The following is an 18,440-nucleotide window of genomic DNA, read 5'->3' as shown; positions in this document are numbered from 1 at the left end:
CAGAGAACCCTTTATTATTTTACAATCACTGGCAAAGAGAGAGAGATTGGCCAAGAGTTTCCCTGCCAGATAAAAACTCTCTATTTAAAGCAATTTTCCAACTCACATTCACAGTAATCTGTGAAACAAAAGATGAAGAAATTTCAGAGCAACAGAAAAGGACAAAAGTAGTTTTCAGTTATGTTCTAAAGGGAATAATGATATGGGCACAATCTAAGGAAGGATGTGGTAATACAAGGTGTCCAAAAAAGTCTTAGTGCAGTTTCAAGCTAGTAAAGCCTAAAATCGTACTAAGACTTTTGGGACACCCTATATTTAACACTAAAGGAACAATTGTGAATATCCTCTTACAAAGGTCTGATCAGTCTCCCAAGTTTGGGAGGTGATCTTCTTTGGTATCCCCCTCTGTTGCCCCCTTCTCCCCTTCAATCCCTTCTCCCCCTAGGTAGAGGTGGGCAGGTAAGCATTCTGGAAAAAAAAAAAAATATATATATATATATGTATATGTATATGTATATGTGTGTGCCCACAGCATATTTTAAGTTTAGTCTATATTAATTAACATTTTCTCCATAATTTTCTCAAGTATAGACAATCAAAAAACAATAAATTAAGCCCTGATTTATAGTTTGCTTCTGAAGTGTAAATACTGTCACTGAAAATTTAACAATGGGCTGTTGACATCTGGCTCCAGCATACCCTTGCATTGGGGTGGTAGTGGAGGGTATGTCTCAGACAAACTGAGACCTGGGAAAGACCTTAGCTTAAAAAGGTCAAGGTCTCTCCCTTCATCAGAGGCCATCTCCAATTGTCCTGATCTATAACTTGCCATGGGACCCATGTGGTTAAGGAGGAGAGAGTGAGGCTGGTGACTTTGCACAGCCCTGCTTCACTTAAATCCAATTCACTTGCAAATCAGGGCATCATAGATCATCTAATTCTTTTGCAAAGCCCTCTAAGTCACTGTAATGGGAATGCAAATTTGAAAGATCTTCCCTGCCCCTAGGCTAAAGTGCACCAGAAGCCTGGGGAGGGAGGCTTGTTTTTCAGTAGATACTTTTTGATTGGCCAGTGGGTCAATAAGGTTGTTACATTCTCTGAGCCAGGAGAAGGCTATATAAGCCCTGATGTGTAGCTTTGTTTTGGGACTCACTTTGAGAAGTGTTCTGTGATTTGATCTGAATTCTGGGAAGCCGTTGTTAAGAGTCCCCCGGCTTTGAAAAACCCAGATGTGGAAACCCAGATGTTGACTGGGTATGGATGTAATGGTTGGACAGTTTGGAAATCTGTCTATTTGATCTGTTTCTGTCTTGATAATTCTGCCTGTTTGCTTTGAAGTTCGGGGTGCTGACCTTTTTCCCCTGAACAAGGTAAACGATATATGTCTGACTGATTAAAGTAAGCTTGTTAACCCATTTTGAGTTGCTTTCCTTTAACAAAGCAGATCCAAGAACCTGTGGTAGCTGCAAACCCTGAGGACGCTTGGGGTGCTTGCTGCTACAGTCACAAAAGCAGACTGTAACACGCCCCATTTAGATTACACGTTCCTTACGATGTCTTTTACTTCATCTGCCTCAGTTACGTCAAGAGGTAAATTGACATAACAGATGAAAAGCTGACATTGAAACCAGTAAGACCTGGGTTCAATTCCTGTCTGCGACTCATTAGCTGTGTGACTCTGGGCAAATCACCTGTCAGTGCTTTAGACAGCCATCTAACGTTATAACAGGCAAAGAAGTTGCAAAGGGAGTTTCCTTACCTGGGAGTTCCCTTCACCATGTTCCAGTCCATATCCTTCTCGTATTCCTCTCTTTGCTCTAAGCTATAATGTGGCCAGAAGGCTGTTCAACCCGGCTGTGACTTAAATGGTTTAAAAAAAAAAAAAAACATTGCATTTCTCTTTCATAGAGAGACAAACAGATGACTGACAGATAGATAGATGGATAGAGGAATACATGATAGGTAGGTAGAGAGATGATAGAGGGATAGATATAGGTAGATAGATGGATGATAGAGAGACAAATGGAGGGATAGATGATTGTGGCATATGAAAAATTCAAGACAGTTTCTGGGTAATTAATCATTTCATTAATTATTCTAGCGAGTAATAAAAGGATGGGCATTTGGCCATCTCTCCTAAACCAAAGACATATCATGGCAGCTTCTTATATGCCCTTCAAAGAGTAGGTGTTCTCAACAGGTGGCAATCAACTCTGATTGGTTAACAATTAATAAGAAGAATGAATATTACGATGAGAGTCGGACCTATTCCAGTGAAGAGCTGGGAGAAGTCACCCTGTTTACTCAGACCTGTCTGACATGAATACAATGGGACTAGATATCATCCAGATTAGATTTTCTTTGTAAGGTTTTACTAGATGGGCAGGCATCAACTCCATGTAGATAAGATGGTCAGGTGGGGTAAATTTGGGTGCAAGGTTAAAGATCTGATTGAAAGACTAAACTTTAAGTAAAGGAATAGGAAAAGGGGAAAATCCTGGATCTTCCCAATAATTGATATGAGAGAAATAATCATTTCTCTCATGATAGAGAGACACAGGTAGATAGATGGATGATAGAAGGATAGACAGATAAAGGTAGATAGAGAAATAAACGGAGAGATAAATGCTATGTGAATAGATAGGTATATAGATAAGTGATTGGTCATATTTATTAAGCTCTTGCTATGTGCCAGGCCCTTGCTAATCACTAAGGATACAAAAACAAGAAAGCAAGACAGTCCCTAATCTCAAGGAGTTTATATTCTAATAGGAGAAGACTAAGCATGAAAAGGCAAATGAGGAGTGGAGGAGGGTGCTCCCCCAGAAGACAAAGCCGTCAGTGCAGAGACAGAACAGACCCAAGAGCAAGATGAAAGTGAATTGAGCAAGGAGGCCAGGGTTTCTCAAGACTGCCAGTTGCAGGCAGGGGTTCACTAATCAGCCAGGAGGCCTCAGGGTAGAGCCTTCCTCAGGGCCTGTGGATTTGGAGCAGACTGACAGCTCCAGGTACAATCTCAAGTCCTTCTCCTTAACCCTATGAGATGTTATTTTAGTCTTCAGTTGAACCAAAGAAAAAAGACTGCCAATATCCTGTGGGACCCAAATTATTTCATCCCAGTTTACTCCCAACCAGAGATTAGGTGACCCATGACCTTCTTTTCTCTCAAATCTCACTTCAAAACCACCTCCTTCTTTGGTACCTCTCACAGAGATGGTCTCCCCTTAAGGAACTGATTTTTCCTATAAAAATCAGCTGAAGAATTCCTCACCTTGGAGACTCAACTGATTGAATCTTAGCTGGCCCATATTGGCTGATTTACATATGGCTCATATTAATTGTGCAGCTGAGGTCCTCATACTTAACCTGCCTTTAGGCAGGAATCACATTGCTGCAAATACCCCAAATAGTCAGAAGTAATGGTAGAAACTCCTGCCTTATTTTCATTGTTATTATTAATAATAAATATCTGTTATGGATTATATTCCAATATGCCTCAGGGGCTTTTTTTAGGGGAAGGATATAAATAAATAAAAAGGAGAGTTCAAAAGAGAAACATCACCAAAATCAATGGAATTTGAAATGAGGCAAAGAAAGAAGGTTCTCTGAAGCCTCAGAGGAGCAGACATTTGTATCCATGACTTATTTCAATAGGAATTGATCTCAACCCACCTGAGATTCAATCTAATTAAATTCAATAAGCATATATTGAGCATCTGCTAGTGGAGGAAGCACAGGACAGTTGTCAAGAACAATGGGTTCCATCATCTCCCCCCCCCCAGACAATTATCATTTGTGTTGTTGTGGCTTTCTCAACAAAGATAATAGTTTGCCTTTTTTTTTTTTTTTGCTTTTTGGAGGGCAATTGGGGTTAAGTGACTTGCCCAAGGTCACACAGCTAGTAAGTGTTAGTTGTCCGAGGATGCATTTGGACTCAGGTCCTCCTGACTCCAGGGCTGGTGCTGTATTCACTGTACCACCTAGCCACCCCTAGTTTGCCATTTCTTTCTCCAGCTCATTTTATAGATGAGGAAACTGAGGCAGAGTTAAGTGATTTGCCCAGGGTCACACAGCTAGTAAGTATCTGAGGCCAGATTTGAACTCAGGAAGAGGAGTCCAGTCCTGGTGCTCTATCCACTGTGCCACCTAGCTGTCCACTATCTGTGTTACCCTAGGAAAAGCAGTTCACTCCTCTGTGCCCCAGTGATCTCATTGGAAAATGAGGGAAGTCGGACTGGATGACCTCTAAGGTTCCTTCCAGATCTAAATTTATAATCCTCTGAGTCTACCTCTCTTCTTTAATTAGCAAAGTTAATTAAATTGTAGGAGAGACCAAGCAGCTAAAAAAGTGAGTCCTTGTACTAAAGGAATCTACAATCTTGCTGGAGGAAGACACATGCACATGAAAAACACATGTAGCACTGCTTTCTGGGCTCACCCCCCTCCAACTCACATTGATACTCAAAGGTTACACAGACAATAGTGCAAGAAAAATATGTTTAAGAGACAATTTGGTAGAACAGAAAGTGACCCGGGCTGGGAGTCAGGAATCTGGGAGGTTTAATTCTAATTACTAAATCACAATCTGACCTTGGGCAAGTCATTTCCCTTCAGTTTCTTTTGTAAATAAGAGGATTCATTGATGGTGGACACAGGAAATGTGAAGATGTGGTCCATATTGCCCCACCCATGGGAACATTGTAAAAGGTGCCCTCAGCTAGACATAGGAGGGCATAGACTTGATATGATGGAAGCTGGAAGTCACTGAAATTTCTGAGCAGGAAATTGATGTGAAGTTGTGTTTGATGAAGATTAGTTTGCCAGCAGTATGCAGAATGAATGGGAGCAACATGGGACTGACTGTACAGGCTAAGTTTGGAGGCCGTTGGAACAGTCCACGGGATAAGGTGATAAGGACTGGGATGCTGTCCATTAATGGTGACTGGAAAAAAAAAAGGAAGGATGAGTAGAATGCGGTGATATGCAATCATGTACATGTTGGTCAATCGTTGGGGTTGTGTCTGACTCTTCCTGACCTCATGCACCATAGCAGCCAGATTCTTTTATCCTCCACCATCTCCCAAAGTCTGTCCGAGTTTGAGTTCATTGTTTCTATGACACCATCTACCCATCTCTTCCTCCGTCGTTCCCTTCTCCTTTTGCCTTCAGTTCTTCCCAAATTCAGGGTCTTTTCTATTGAGTCCTGTCTTCTCACTACGGGAACAAAGTATTTAAGCTTTAGCTTCAATATTTTACCTTCCAGCGAATATCCTGAATTAATCTAAGTATTGACTGATTCAATCTCCTTGCTATCCAAGGGATTCTCAAAAGAATCCTCTAGCACCACAACTTGAAAGTAGCACCACACAAGTAGTATCTACAGCAGGATTTGAAATCAAGTCTTCCCATCCCATTCTCCACCCACTGCCACCATGGAACTGCCCCAGTTCAGATCTTCCCATCCACCTTCTCCCTTTGTTTCCCAGATGAGGAATTTGAGACCAGAGAAATTACATGGTTTGCTTTAGGATCACAGAGGTAGGTTAGTGGCTGAGCTGGGAACTGAACCCACCTCCTCTGACTACAGGCTGCACTCTACCTCCCTAGCATGGTAAGAATTTAGTGAGGTTATTTCATGGGGATGCTTTGTTTTCTTTTATGTTACAACCACGGAAGTAGCTGTTTCTTATAAGGCCCTCTTTTCTAACATCCTAGGGTCCAATGGTTCTAGATTGTCCACTAAGGTTCAGGAAACCGTGTGAGACTTAAACCTTCCTCTTGTGGCCCTTACCTTGGCAGGCACAACCTGCTGGCCCACTTTCTCCTCTCAGGAGATTTCCCAGTGACATTAACTTAATTGTTCGATTTTATGCTTTGGTGCAGAGGCTGAAAGGCCATTAAGCTGCTGTTTCACAGCTAATAGTCAGTTAAGTACAATAGCATTGAGAGGGAGGCATTTTCCTCTCTGTGAGTCGATGGGCCTTTGGGCCCTGGTTCTTTCATGCCCCCCTTCCAAGGAGCTCAGATAACAAAAGCCCACCTAATCATCTACTTAGAAAAAATAAATGCTGGATTGCCAACAAATTCAGTCATTTTTCTTCATTTCTTTTTAAAATACCTATGCACGCATACATAGTCACAAGAATAAATTAAGCCCCCCAGGAATGCACATTTTAGGATAAAAATAAGTTTCCAACTCTTTTTAAAATTTGGCTTAAATGAGAAGGTTAGTGTGGGCTGTAATCTGGTTGCTGTGGACCTTCCCATAGCAGGCCATAACCCCAAACGTGTACATGCACATAGCTCAGCTTTTATTTCTACTATGAAATGCAAATAAAGGAATCCTCCATGGAGGCTAAAAACACCTGCGCCTTATCATTAGAATGCCCAGGAACCACTTTTGCTCTCCCAAGGCTACACTTGACCAGAATCAATCGTTACTAGGTGTCTTTTGTGTATTCTGTGCAGCAACTAGCCCAGGGTACATCTGTCCATTAAAGGAACATGATAACAGTGTTTTGTTGTTTTGGTTTGGTTTTTTTTTTTCAAGAGTGCTGCCCTATATTAGACAGAATAGTAAGTACAGCAATCAAGGAATTTACATATAATGGTAAACTGAGGACCAGGCCCCCTTCAGCCCCTCAGCCTTCATTTTTATTCAATTCAGCTAAACATAACTGGATTTTTTTTAAAAAATGGTTTTGTTTTTTAACCTCACTACACTTTGTTTTTTTCTGCATTTGAAGATGGTATACTAGGGGTGGCTAGTTGGCACAGTGAATAGAGCACCAGCCCTGGAGTCAGGAGGACCTGTGTTCAAATCTGGCCTCAGACACTTAACACAAAAACTAGCTGTGTGACCTTGGGCAAGTCACTTAACCCCAATTGCCCTGCCTTTCCCCCTCCAAAAAGAAAAAGAGACAGACAGAGATTGAAGATGGTGAACATGCTATGCCTTAGAAAGAGAACATGATGTAGTCATAAGGGCCATAGAATCTCAGGTCTCCAGTTGGAAATGACCTTAGAGTGCATTCTTTTAGTCCTATCTCCCCATTTTCCAGATGAAAAAAACTAAGGCTGAGAGGTTAGGAGTCTTGCCTAAGTGAACATGTTTATGGAGATAACTATGCTAATACAGCCAGAATTTGAACTCATCTCATGACTCCATGTTCAGTACTCCAAGTGCATTGCAACCATCCTCCCCCCCCATAAAGCACTGGTTTTGGTGTTGGAGGTCCTAGGATCAGACCCTAGTCTCCCACTTTTGACCTGTGTGACCTTAGCTAGATCATTTAACCTGCCTCAGTTTCCTCAACTAAAAATTAGGGGTTTATACTCTAAGGCCCTTTCCAACTCTTAATCTCTGCTGTTATGACCAAAATTGTCCAAAGTTGTTGATTTTTCTGCAGTGTTTATTTGCAGAATTTGTGACTGGTTGTAACTGACTCACAGACCCATGGCTGATCCACCAGCTAGAACTTAAGACATTCGTGCCAATAGATCTATAAGCCTGTCCTTTACTTCCCCCAAAGGCATGCTCTTTGTGTAGTAGCAATAAATGGGAAACTGAGGGGGCTCCTGCAATTTTAGAAATGACTGAAAAATTATGGCACGTGGATGTAATAGAATATAAATGTGCTGTAAAAAGCAGTGAAGGGGACACCTTCAAAACCCAGTGAGCAGAACAAGGAGAGCAACTAAGACAATAACAGCATCGTAAAGACAAATGACTTTGAAAGACTTAGAAACCCCAATCAATGCAACAGATCAGCTGTCATTCCATTAATAATGATTTCCTCCTCAGGGAGGTGATGGACATGAGATGCAGAACAAGACATATTGTTCAGGACTAGAACAATAGGAGAATTTTTTTGCTTGACCTTGCAGATTTGTTACAAGGATTTTCTTTTCTCTTTTTCAATTGTGAGTGACTATGAGATGGAGAGAAAATAGATTATGATAAATTTTCAAATTTAATTTTATTCATATCCAATTTTCATATGTATTTATATTTATATCTTTGTTCCATTTAAAGTTCTGAACTGTCTCCCTCCCTCCCCACCCTACACTAGAGAAGGTCATCATTTAGCCCAGTATATACATATACGTATAAGTATATGTATGTGTGTGATACATATGTACATATATATATGTAAAACCATACTATGAATACTTCTATTTATCAGGCTCCCCCCCCCCAGGTGGATAGCATCTTCCTTCATAGAGCCTTTGTAGCTGATTTAAGTATTTAATACTCAGAATAATTTAGTTGTTTTAGATTACTACTAATTGAAAAAATAATTTTAAAAAAGGCATGCTGACCTTTATTTGGTTTTCAATTTCTTTTACAATTTGCGTATCACTGCACAGTGAGTGGCCTAAGTAGCCAAAATGGGTTATAGCTTTCACTTCAATATTGTCAATGAACATCTCTTTTTAGTTGTTTAAATCTCTCAGAAAAGCAGTAGCCTTGCTTACTTTATCTAGGGAAAATCACTTAAGTTTTTCAGATTCTGTTTCTTCATCTATAAAGTGCGGCTAATAATAGCACCTATATCCAGTTATTGTGAAGTCATATAAGACAATACTAATCAATTTGTAATTAATTAATTTGCATTCAATTAATTTTTAATCCATTAATTTGTGTTAATCAATTTACAGTTATTAATGTTATATAAATATTAATTATAGGTATCAGTTATTAAATGCCATTAAAGCATAATAAGTACTAGTGGCCAAGTTCAAACAGGTTTAATTCAACTTGCCTGGTCCTTTTAGAGTGAATAAAAAGTACTTCCTTGTCATGGGCTGGTGCCTGATTGCTGACCTCAGACTTCATGAAGTTTATCAGTGGTCCTCTAGGAAATGATCAGAGATCTTTGTAAATGGTCCACAGGTGTGATTCAAGATACTGTTAGGAGCAAACATAATTTGTAGATTAATGTCTCCAGGATCTTGGGTGGTGTTTTGTGCCCATTGAGTTGGATGAGTTTCCCAGATGTCAGTAAATATATCCAGGCCCCCAATTCTAAGTTCCTCTTTTCGAGCCCAAGCATTGGGCCATGAAATAATTCAATTAGTCCCTGGCCTATCATATAGCTGCATTGTACTCCAACTTTGATGATAAATGTAACCATCATACCATATTGGGGATAGCTTTAAGTCATTCATTTAAGTCATCATTCATTGTAGCTTAAAATAAACTGTATTTTTTTTTAATTAGAAAGGAATTTCCTCCCTTTTCCATTCACATGTACCCTAGAAAGAAGTCTGGGTCTAGTGTTCTCCATGACTGGGCATAGATAACATTTCCTGGTTGTTTTCAGAACTGTAATTAAGTTTCTGAAGGAAAAACAAAAGGCTTGAAGGAAAGTTTCACTCAATCTCTCTCTCAGAGACAATCTGAGTATTCAAAGAATTTCTAGCTCTTCAAGCCAACCTTTCACAGCTCCCAGGAAAGATTTCAAACACCACTCCAGGCACTAATAACCTAATGCTACAATAATTCCAAAAGGAAAAGGGTGCTCATTTAAAGAAACAAACAAACTGTAATCCAGACTTATTTAAAATCCCTCCTCCCTAAAACAAGGCACAGCAGTGAGACCATTCCTCTGTATTAGGCCAATAGTTAACAAGTAGACTCTGTCCCAGCTGCTGGGCTAGAATGTCACATCCCACTGAGGGAGAATCACCTCTGTGAATATTAACAAGCACTGTGAATGGAGAGCCAGCCACTCATTTCAGCACCAAATTAGGCTATGGAAATACAAACTGAAAACCGTGCAAATATTTACCTTCAGGGACTTCTGCAAGAGACCTCTGTGGGAATAAAAAAAATGACACATGTTTACCAAGAATGATTTCTAACAAACCTATCTGAAGACATAACCAGCATTTCATTAAACAGACTTTTTCAATGGTTGCAGATTGTTGTAAATATACTAACTGTAAAACTACAAGCCTTGATTTTCAAATGCCCAGAGATAATAGAGATGGGATACCTGATCTCCACTTCCCAAACTGAGCCCTTTTTGCAGAGGACTCCTGTAGCAGAGGATTTGTGAAGAAGTGAGACTACTTTATCTTTATATGCAACTTACAAGAAATTGGTGCCCAGCTCTGAGGACTGAAACTATTTCACTTTTGTCTTTATAGCCTTAGCACCAATGTAATACTCTTGTATATATTGAGATGTGTGATTGTTCTCCCTTAATATGTAAGCTCCCTGTCAATGGGGATTGTTTTATTCATCTGTATCCCTGGTACCCAGCCAAATCTATTAGGTGCTTATAAATATTAATTGGTTGATTGCGCTTTGTACATAAACTTGAAATAGAACTGATTTGTTGTTGATTTTTTGGTCTAGATCTGTTATTTAACTGGTGACAAGTATTCCCATATGGAAACTCACTCCACTGATACAGATTAGTGAATTCCTATGTAGTTTATAGTTCTTACCAGGTTGCTTGGGGGCACTGAGAGGTGTCTCTGCCCATGGGTCAGAGACAAAACTTGAATTCAGGACTTCCTGATTTTTTGTTTCTTTCCTTTCTTCCTTCCTCCTTCCTCCTTCAGGCAATCAGGGTTGACTTGCCCAAGATCACACAGCTAGTGTCTGAGATGAGATTTGAACTCAGGTCCCCTTGACTCCAGGGCCAGTACTCTATGTACTGTGTAACATAGCTGCCCTGCTTCCTGGTATTTCTAAGCCTAGTCCTCTCACTCTAAACCCCACTGCCTCACTGTGTCAAAGTTAAAAAGCCCCAAATGAAAAATGACTTCCAAAGGGCATTTCCCCAGCATCTGACAGACAAGGAAAAGTAGATATCAGGACCATAGACCGAGCAGGAAAAGGAAACTCAGGCATAGGAAGCCACTATTCAGGTATGATTTACCCATTCATTCCTGTTCATTTTAACTTGATTTCAGCAGCAGAAAAATGTTAGGGTTTGAGGGAAACATTTTATGTTTTGTCCTAGTACCTTGAATATCCTCTGCCTTCTGAGAAGGTCTTGACACAATAATCGCTCCATTTAGTACTTTATGTGTTTACAAAGAGCTTTTACAAACCTAATCATATCCTCGTACAACTGAGGTGGAAGGCCAGCCCTGCTTTCAGATAAAGAGATGGAAACTCAGGTGAGGTAACTTAGCAAAGGTCACACAGCTAGTAAATATTTGTGTCACCCTGGGTCCCTGACCCCAAATCTAGGACTATTTCCACTGCACTACTCTGAATACTAGAGAAAGACAAACTGCTGTTACACATTACATCTGCATCAGTATAGAGTCAGAACTGCCCTAACCCTAGTCAATCAGACTCCCTAGATTTCTATTTGTTCCCATTCTACAAAATTCAGGATTATGGGTCCAATCAGTCAGTCAATAAATATTTGTAGCAGCAACTACACTAGCATACCCAGGATGGCTGCTAGTACAGGTTCTCACATCTGCTTTACTAGGAAAGAGCAGTTTAAGGGGTCAACAATCTTTTTTTTAATTACATTCACTAATTCAAGGGGAAAGTCAGCACCCTGAACTTCAGAGAAAATACAAACAGATAAAATACAAGTAGAGAAATAAAGGCCAAAAGACAGGCTCTGACTGCCTGAATCAACTATAAACCTTACATACATCCCTGGATCCAGAGAGCCTTTCATCTGAGCAGTCAGGGAGCTCTGAACATGCAACCATTCAGACCTTGAACAGGGAATGATCCTTCTCATAAGCGAGCCCCCAAAGCAAAAATACCAACTCAGAGTATTTATACACTTCCCAGAGCCAGCTCCCATACTGTGCCTGATTAGAAATTAGCAAAAAGTGTGAAAGCCTTCCTGTAAGCAAGCCTCCCCTAAGAAATTTCCCTTAATGGGCTCCACCTGAGGCCTATTAATGGCCAGGGAAGATCTTCTATCCCATTAACATTACAACATTTAAAGTGCTTACTGTGTGTCAGGCCCAGTGCTAAGAGCTGGGGACGTGAAGAGTAAGGTAAAAGACAATCCTTGCTCTTGAAGAGCTCACAATCTAATGCGGGAGAAGAGCACCTAAGTGAAAACAAGCTACATAAAGGAAAAATTGGAAATAATCAAGAGAGAGAAGGCACTAGAATTCAGGCAGATCAGGAAAGGCTTCCTGTAGAAGATGGTATTTTAGCCGGACTGGAAGGGAGCAGGGAAGCCAGGAGGAGAAGAGTACTCACTCTGCTCTGTGATTACCATCTTAGAGCTAGGCCACCTACATGGCCCCCTCAGGGTTCTAATGGAACCCCTAAGGGATTGAAGCATCTTTTCTTTAATGCCATTGTCTCAAGAACCCCCTTCCAAGAGTGTTCCCTCTCCTAATGCTATCTACCAGTCTCTAGTGCCCCAGTTTCATTTAACCACTTAGTAATAATTAGTTTTTACAAAGGGATGTTTTGTGATGATAAAGTAATAAAAGTGCAAATATTTCACCTCCCCCAAACACCTCAGGGGCATACTCTCCCCTATCCCACCTCAGTATTTGGGGAGAATGGGCTCAGACCTAGCACAGTCTCTGCATAGCATTGATTCTACCAAGTTCACATCCAAATGGGTAATTGATGTCAGATTTCTTCTTATCTATTTGAGGGTCACTCCTTGCTTCCTGAGGCAATGATGTTGGGCTTGCTTCAAAACCCATTATGGACCCAACTCCCACACTCCAGGATGCCTAGATGACCAGATGCCCAGATCACCCACCCTTTGGAATTCCCAAGGCCACACATCTCCAATCTCTTCACCTAAAATGAAAGAACATGGAGGCAGGAAGAAAATTGAGGCCTGTATTCATACGTTGGAGTAAGAGGACCCAAACCCTTTCCCCTCACAACATTGTCTCTCACCAGATGTTTCTAGCAAAGGTATCAGTCCAAGAACAGAGAGCTAACTGAGATAGATTGAAGCCTTTTGAAGTTTCCCAAAGTTCCAGATTTGAAATTGCAAGAAATCAAAAAGGCTGCTGTGCGCTCTGTGGGTAACAGACCCAAACCCATCACAGGCCTGCACCGGAGTCTCATCAAGGTAGTCCCATTGGGCTTCATCAAGACTCTCCTGGAAGCAAATTTCCCGACTTCTTATGGGAACTGGAAGTAGCAGCACTTTGGGTGGGGGTCACTTCCCCATTCTACAGGATTTTGAGCTGGACGATGGTTTAGAGATCATCTAAGCCAGCTCCTTCATTTTACATCTAGCCTGGGTCTATATTGGAGCAGACCATATGTGGAGATGGAAAGGATAGACGAGGATTTCCCATGGAACCTGTGCAGAAAGTCTAAGGGAGAGTTTAAAGGGTTTTAGTTTTCTCAGTGAGAGACAGAGATAAGAGACAGAAAAAGAGAGACAGAGGTAGAGACCAAGAAATAGATAGATAGTGACACAGAAAGACAGAAAAAAAAAAGACTGGAATCACACCTCTGAAAGTCTATTGAGTAGATTAATTTTCTTGGTTTGGTGACCAATCATCACTGCCACAGACTCCAGTACTGGAGACCATGAGAACAAATCAAGAGATTCTTGTCATACATGTCCTTTAGCAAGGGGCCCACCCACCAGAAGGAGTCTGGACAGATGCTCATCTCTATGATGTATGTCCCAGCCAGAATACAAGTATCGCCTGTAGTGGTCAGGGACCCCTCTCAAGCCTAAGAATGCTGGATGGAGTTTGCTCCAATCTAACTCCCCCAAATGAAGATGAGGAAATGGAGACCCAAAAATGTTAAATGGATGCCCAATGTCATCCAGGTATTTGTACCAACACACAATTACCTATAGACTATCTCCCCATTGAGAGTATACTTCCAATAGTAATTCTTGGATTGCAAGTTAGTCTCAAAAGGAAAAAGAACTCTTATGTACAACATTCTCTGCCTACTGCCAAACCATAATGTGGAACTTTGGGGAGCCAAATTCTGGCCATGAGTGATTGGTGTGTTTTCTAATTGACTTTAGAGCTAGAAGGATTAATGACGGTGCTAGAACTAGGTTCACTGACAAAAAGATTGCTACACCCTCCCTTAGCCCTTTTCACACTTTTCCTTAATGGTGAACAAACAAAAATTGCTGTGGAACTCAGGATAGGGGTAGGGACTGTGGCTGATGTCTCATCGTCCTCTCCTATGATGAGATGTGGAGTACTAGTGGATAGAGGCTGGTCCTGGACCCAGGAACACCCGAGTTCAAATCCAGACTTACATACTTTACTAGCTGTGTGTCGCTGAGCAAGTCACTTAATCTCTCCCTCAGTTTCTTCAACTGTAAAATGGGGATAATAATAGCACTCCCAGGGTTGTTGTGAGGGTCAAATGAGATAATATTGGTAAAAGCACTTAGTGCAGTACCTGGCACATGGTTGGTTGTGTTTGTGTTCAAAGACCAAAATGGCATCACTATGTCAGGGCCAAGATACGGTGTGTCCAACTGTGACTGATCAGACCAATACAAGCTTGGAAGGTTCTATCACAAGTCAGGCACAAATAGTCTATATGAACATTTGGAGTGGACATGTCTCTAAATTTGAACATCTCATATTTCTTTTGAGCTGTCTCAATTCTGCTTTGCTCATAGAGCACGGCACCTTCTCTGATATGGGCATGCCATGCTGAGCAGTCATGTGCCAGTGTCTCCCATGTCACACAATCAGTGCCAAAGTTCTTCAGAGAGACCATGAGAATGTCCTTGTCTCGCTTCTTCTGATCACTGTGTGAACACTTGCCTTGAGTGAGTTCTCCATAAAAGTCTTTTAGGCAAACATATCCTTGGCATTTGAACAATGTGACCAGCCCGTCAGAGTTGCATTCTCTGCAATAGAGCTTGAATGCTTGGAAGTTCAGCTCAAGAAAGGACCTCAGTGTCCAGTAAAATGCTTGTTCCCTTCCTCCCCCACTCCCCTGCCTTCTGTGAACTTATGCTACATTTGTTTCCTTTGTCTCTTCTGTTTACTCTTTCCTGATCTTAGGTGAACACATATCTCCAGACTGAATGGACCAGGTTTGAAAGATTAGTGTCACCATCAAAGGTCCAGCAGCTGGAGTTTGTAGGAGAGTTACTAGTACCAGGAGAAACCAATTCCAGTGAGGGGCCAGCTCTGAGGATAACACCTAAGGATTCTGGACACTTAATAATCTCTCCAGTGCTTTATTCAAGATCAGACTATACCATTTGAATACACTCTATCCAAACCCCAATATGATAATTACAATTCACTATGTGCAAGACATCATCATAGATATGGAGACACAAAGATAAAACAGTCCTTGCCTTCAAGGAGTTTCATTACACTGGAAGAGACTCAGGATTTACAGGGAATGCTGGGTAGAGAGTGAAAGGGGCAAGGGAGAGATCAGACTAAGTGCACTCAGACTATTAGAGGTGGGACAGAGTGTTGTTCACTTAGAAGGAAAAGGGAAGGTCAGGGAGAGAATTAGGCCAGAGCTATTTTCCCCTCAGCAGTTTTTTGCCTCCTTGGCAGGCAGCACAAGATGATGTATGGACTAGTTGCCCTTTTCTCCTCCTAGAAAAGGAATTTAACACACACCCATCCCTGCCAGGCAAACCAAGAGTAAGCAGACATTGAGGAGCATAAAGTAGGTTGGCAAGCCAGCTCCAGCTGACAGACCAATGAATGGGAAAGTAAAATGGACAGAAGTAGGCAATCTGCTACACAGCTCTGGCCCTCTCGATGTATGGTCTTTGCCTGAGGCTGCAGCTTCTACATGTAATCTTTCAGTTCCTTGCAAAGCTAACCTTCCTATTTTCATCAATTACATTTCAATTGTCATTAGATGGTCCAAATGAAATGCTTTCTAGAAGTATATTGAATTACATTAAAGTCATATTTTAATCTACCCACAATTTCCACCATAGTAATAAGTATATGAAAGAGACAGAGGCAGAGGGAGGAGGGAGGAGAGAAAAAGAAAGGAGAGACAGAAAAAGGAGAGACAGAGAGACTAAAGAGAGGAGAGTTATAGAGGGAGGGATAGTGATAAGAGGGACAGAGATACATTTCCATAATACATGTAGACTGTATGTATGTGGGGGAAGAGAGAGAGAGAGAGAGAGAGAGAGCATCTTCCTTTCAAGGTTTTCTGAGACCTCTGCAAAGAATAACTCATTGATCCTCAGAGTAATTTTTATAGTGGGAAAAACTAACATCGTGGGATGTTCATTAATTTCTTTGCAGTTCTCTAGTGAGCCCTGCCATGTGGTTGTGAATCATAGAATGCAATAATCAAAGAAGAATTCAAATTACAACCAACCCAAAAGGTAATGGAAAGACTTGTGTTTGGTGAAAGCGTGTCATCATTATTAAGGGCACATATGTCCTGAAAAAGAGTTGAACCAGTAATGTGAGGAAAATAAGACAACAGATTGTCAATCTGCACCCTCCCACCAATTTACTAAAAGAAAAAGGGGAAAGCTTCTATCCTGGCAATGGGGAGATCAGCTGTGGAAGATTAATGGACCCATGTGGACAAGCATCGCATGAGATTGGAAGTCAATAATCTGCATTAATGAGGGTGAAGCCACAACAAAGAAATCACAATTGTATAAAAGGATCTGAAGTAAATATCCAGGAATTTGAGAGAAGAGACATGAATCAACTCTAGTGATCCTGGATTGTTCAGCTAAGTCACCCCCCCTCCTACCCTCAGCAATAAATATAGCCACCCACCCTGGCACTGAGAATCCTAGAATGAAGCTCAAGGGCCTCAGAAGAATGAGTGAGCTAACACACTTATCTGCTGCCAAAGAGGCCAGCATCTTAAGCCAACCCAGACAAACAGTCTTGTTCATGTCCTATTACCAATACACTAGCCATAGAAATTGTCAGGTTTTGAACTAGAAGGGCCCTCAGTGATCATTGAGTTCAAACCCTTCATTTGATAGAAGAGGACGTTAGGTTCCCCAAAGGTGAAGCAACTTGTCCAAAGCCTCATAGTTAGTAAATGGCAAAGCTGGTCCAAGCCCAGGATTTAAATAATACAGACATTCCAACAGAGTCAAGCAGATTAACCCTCTTCAGTGAAATTTTGATTTAGTAATGATTACCACCACTAAGGGGAAAAAGTCACACATCACTATGAAAACCTAGAAGTAGTTTCCCTGAGTTTGGAATTGGAGAAAGCTCCATTTATTGGAAAACATGATAGGACAGAAAAATGGTTACTAGACTTTGAATCAGAAAGACTTGAGTTCAAATCCTGCCTTAGACATTTACTTGTCATATGACCCAGGACAAGATACTTAATTTTTATTTGCCTTAGTTTTGTCATTTATAAAATGAGGGTAATAATAGCAACTAATTCACATAACATAACATTACTTCTCTCTTAGTTCAGGCCACTAGCGGCTCCCATGAAAGACTTTAGAAAAATATCTTCTATCTCTCCACCCTTTCTCCCTCCTTGCTAGTCTGACTATGACCTCATGAAGTTCCCTTCACTTTCTGGTGCCTTTCCCAAGGAACTGTCTCCATCTCCAAGTGCCCTGGCCCTTCCAAGTCACAGCTCAAAAAAACATGACTCCGGGATGTCTATTTCTAAAGCCTTCATATACTATAATTCACATTCTCATAGCTCACACAGAAGAAGCTTCTCAAGTATTAAAGGAACAATCTCTCCTCAGGATTTACAAATAGGTCTCTCTGCCCAGTTGCATATTGGCTAATGAATCACAGTTTATGGTTTTTTTTTTCCTTTCCCCCTTCTTTAGAGGGATTAATGCCATCCAAAGAGAACTTCCCTGTTCCTCATCTCACATCACTTAGACGTGTTCTGCAACGATGTCCTGGGTTACCCCTATTTCACATGAAGAAGCGGCCATTTTCTTGTCACATTGGCAAGAAGCTTGGTCTATTCTTCTTGCCTCCTAGTCGGTTAGGTGATACAGTGAATAGAGTGCTGGGCCTGGAGTCAGAAAGTTGAGTTCAGGTCCTGCCTCAGACACTAGCTATGTGACCCTGGTCAAGGCACTAAAAAAAAAAAATACTTTCTCTGCTTCAGTTTCCTCATCTTTAAAATGAGGATAATAAAAACTGCCTTCCATGAGTGCTGTGAGAACTAAATGAGATAATATTTGTAAAGCATTTGCATGGTGCCTGGAACACAGTAGGTACTTAATAAGTACTTATTTTCTTCCTTCCTGCCCAAAGTAAACCCTTTTACATGCACAAGTAATTCTATTCCATCTTCAATTCTCCAGCATATTACCTCCTCTATCATCCCTATTCTCTCACTAATCTTTAATCACTACCTGTCTACCAGCTGCTTCCCTACTCTCTACAAACATCCATCCCCACTAGTTACTCTACTCTATCTCATTTCCTTTTTGTGGCTAACTCCTTGGGAAGGTTGTCCAACAGGCACCTCCACTTCCTTTCCTTCTCTCTCTCTCTCTCTCTCTCTCTCTCTCTCTCTC

General features: G+C 41.1%; 1 long non-coding RNA gene across 4 annotated transcripts in view; it reads right to left on the bottom strand.

Moving 5' to 3' along the window:
• Positions 1–4,537: 4,537 nt before the first annotated feature.
• Positions 4,538–18,440, bottom strand: part of LOC138155576 (uncharacterized) — a 76,618-nt gene continuing 62,715 nt past the window's right edge. For all 4 annotated transcript variants that reach the window (XR_011166874.1, XR_011166875.1, XR_011166877.1 and 1 more), the window contains 3 exons: positions 9,795–9,819; positions 8,762–8,911; positions 4,538–5,210 (listed from right to left, as the gene is read on the bottom strand). This is a non-coding gene — a long non-coding RNA (uncharacterized lncRNA). The remainder of the gene's footprint in view (positions 5,211–8,761; positions 8,912–9,794; positions 9,820–18,440) is intronic.

This window comes from Petaurus breviceps, unplaced genomic scaffold (assembly GCF_028583685.1).
Source record: "Petaurus breviceps papuanus isolate PSGF00001 unplaced genomic scaffold, PetGlider_PUasm1.0 91133, whole genome shotgun sequence".
Taxonomy (NCBI): Eukaryota; Metazoa; Chordata; class Mammalia; order Diprotodontia; family Petauridae; genus Petaurus; species Petaurus breviceps.
The sequence above is the reverse complement of the archived record's forward strand: the minus strand, read 5'-3'. Positions and strand labels throughout refer to the sequence as shown.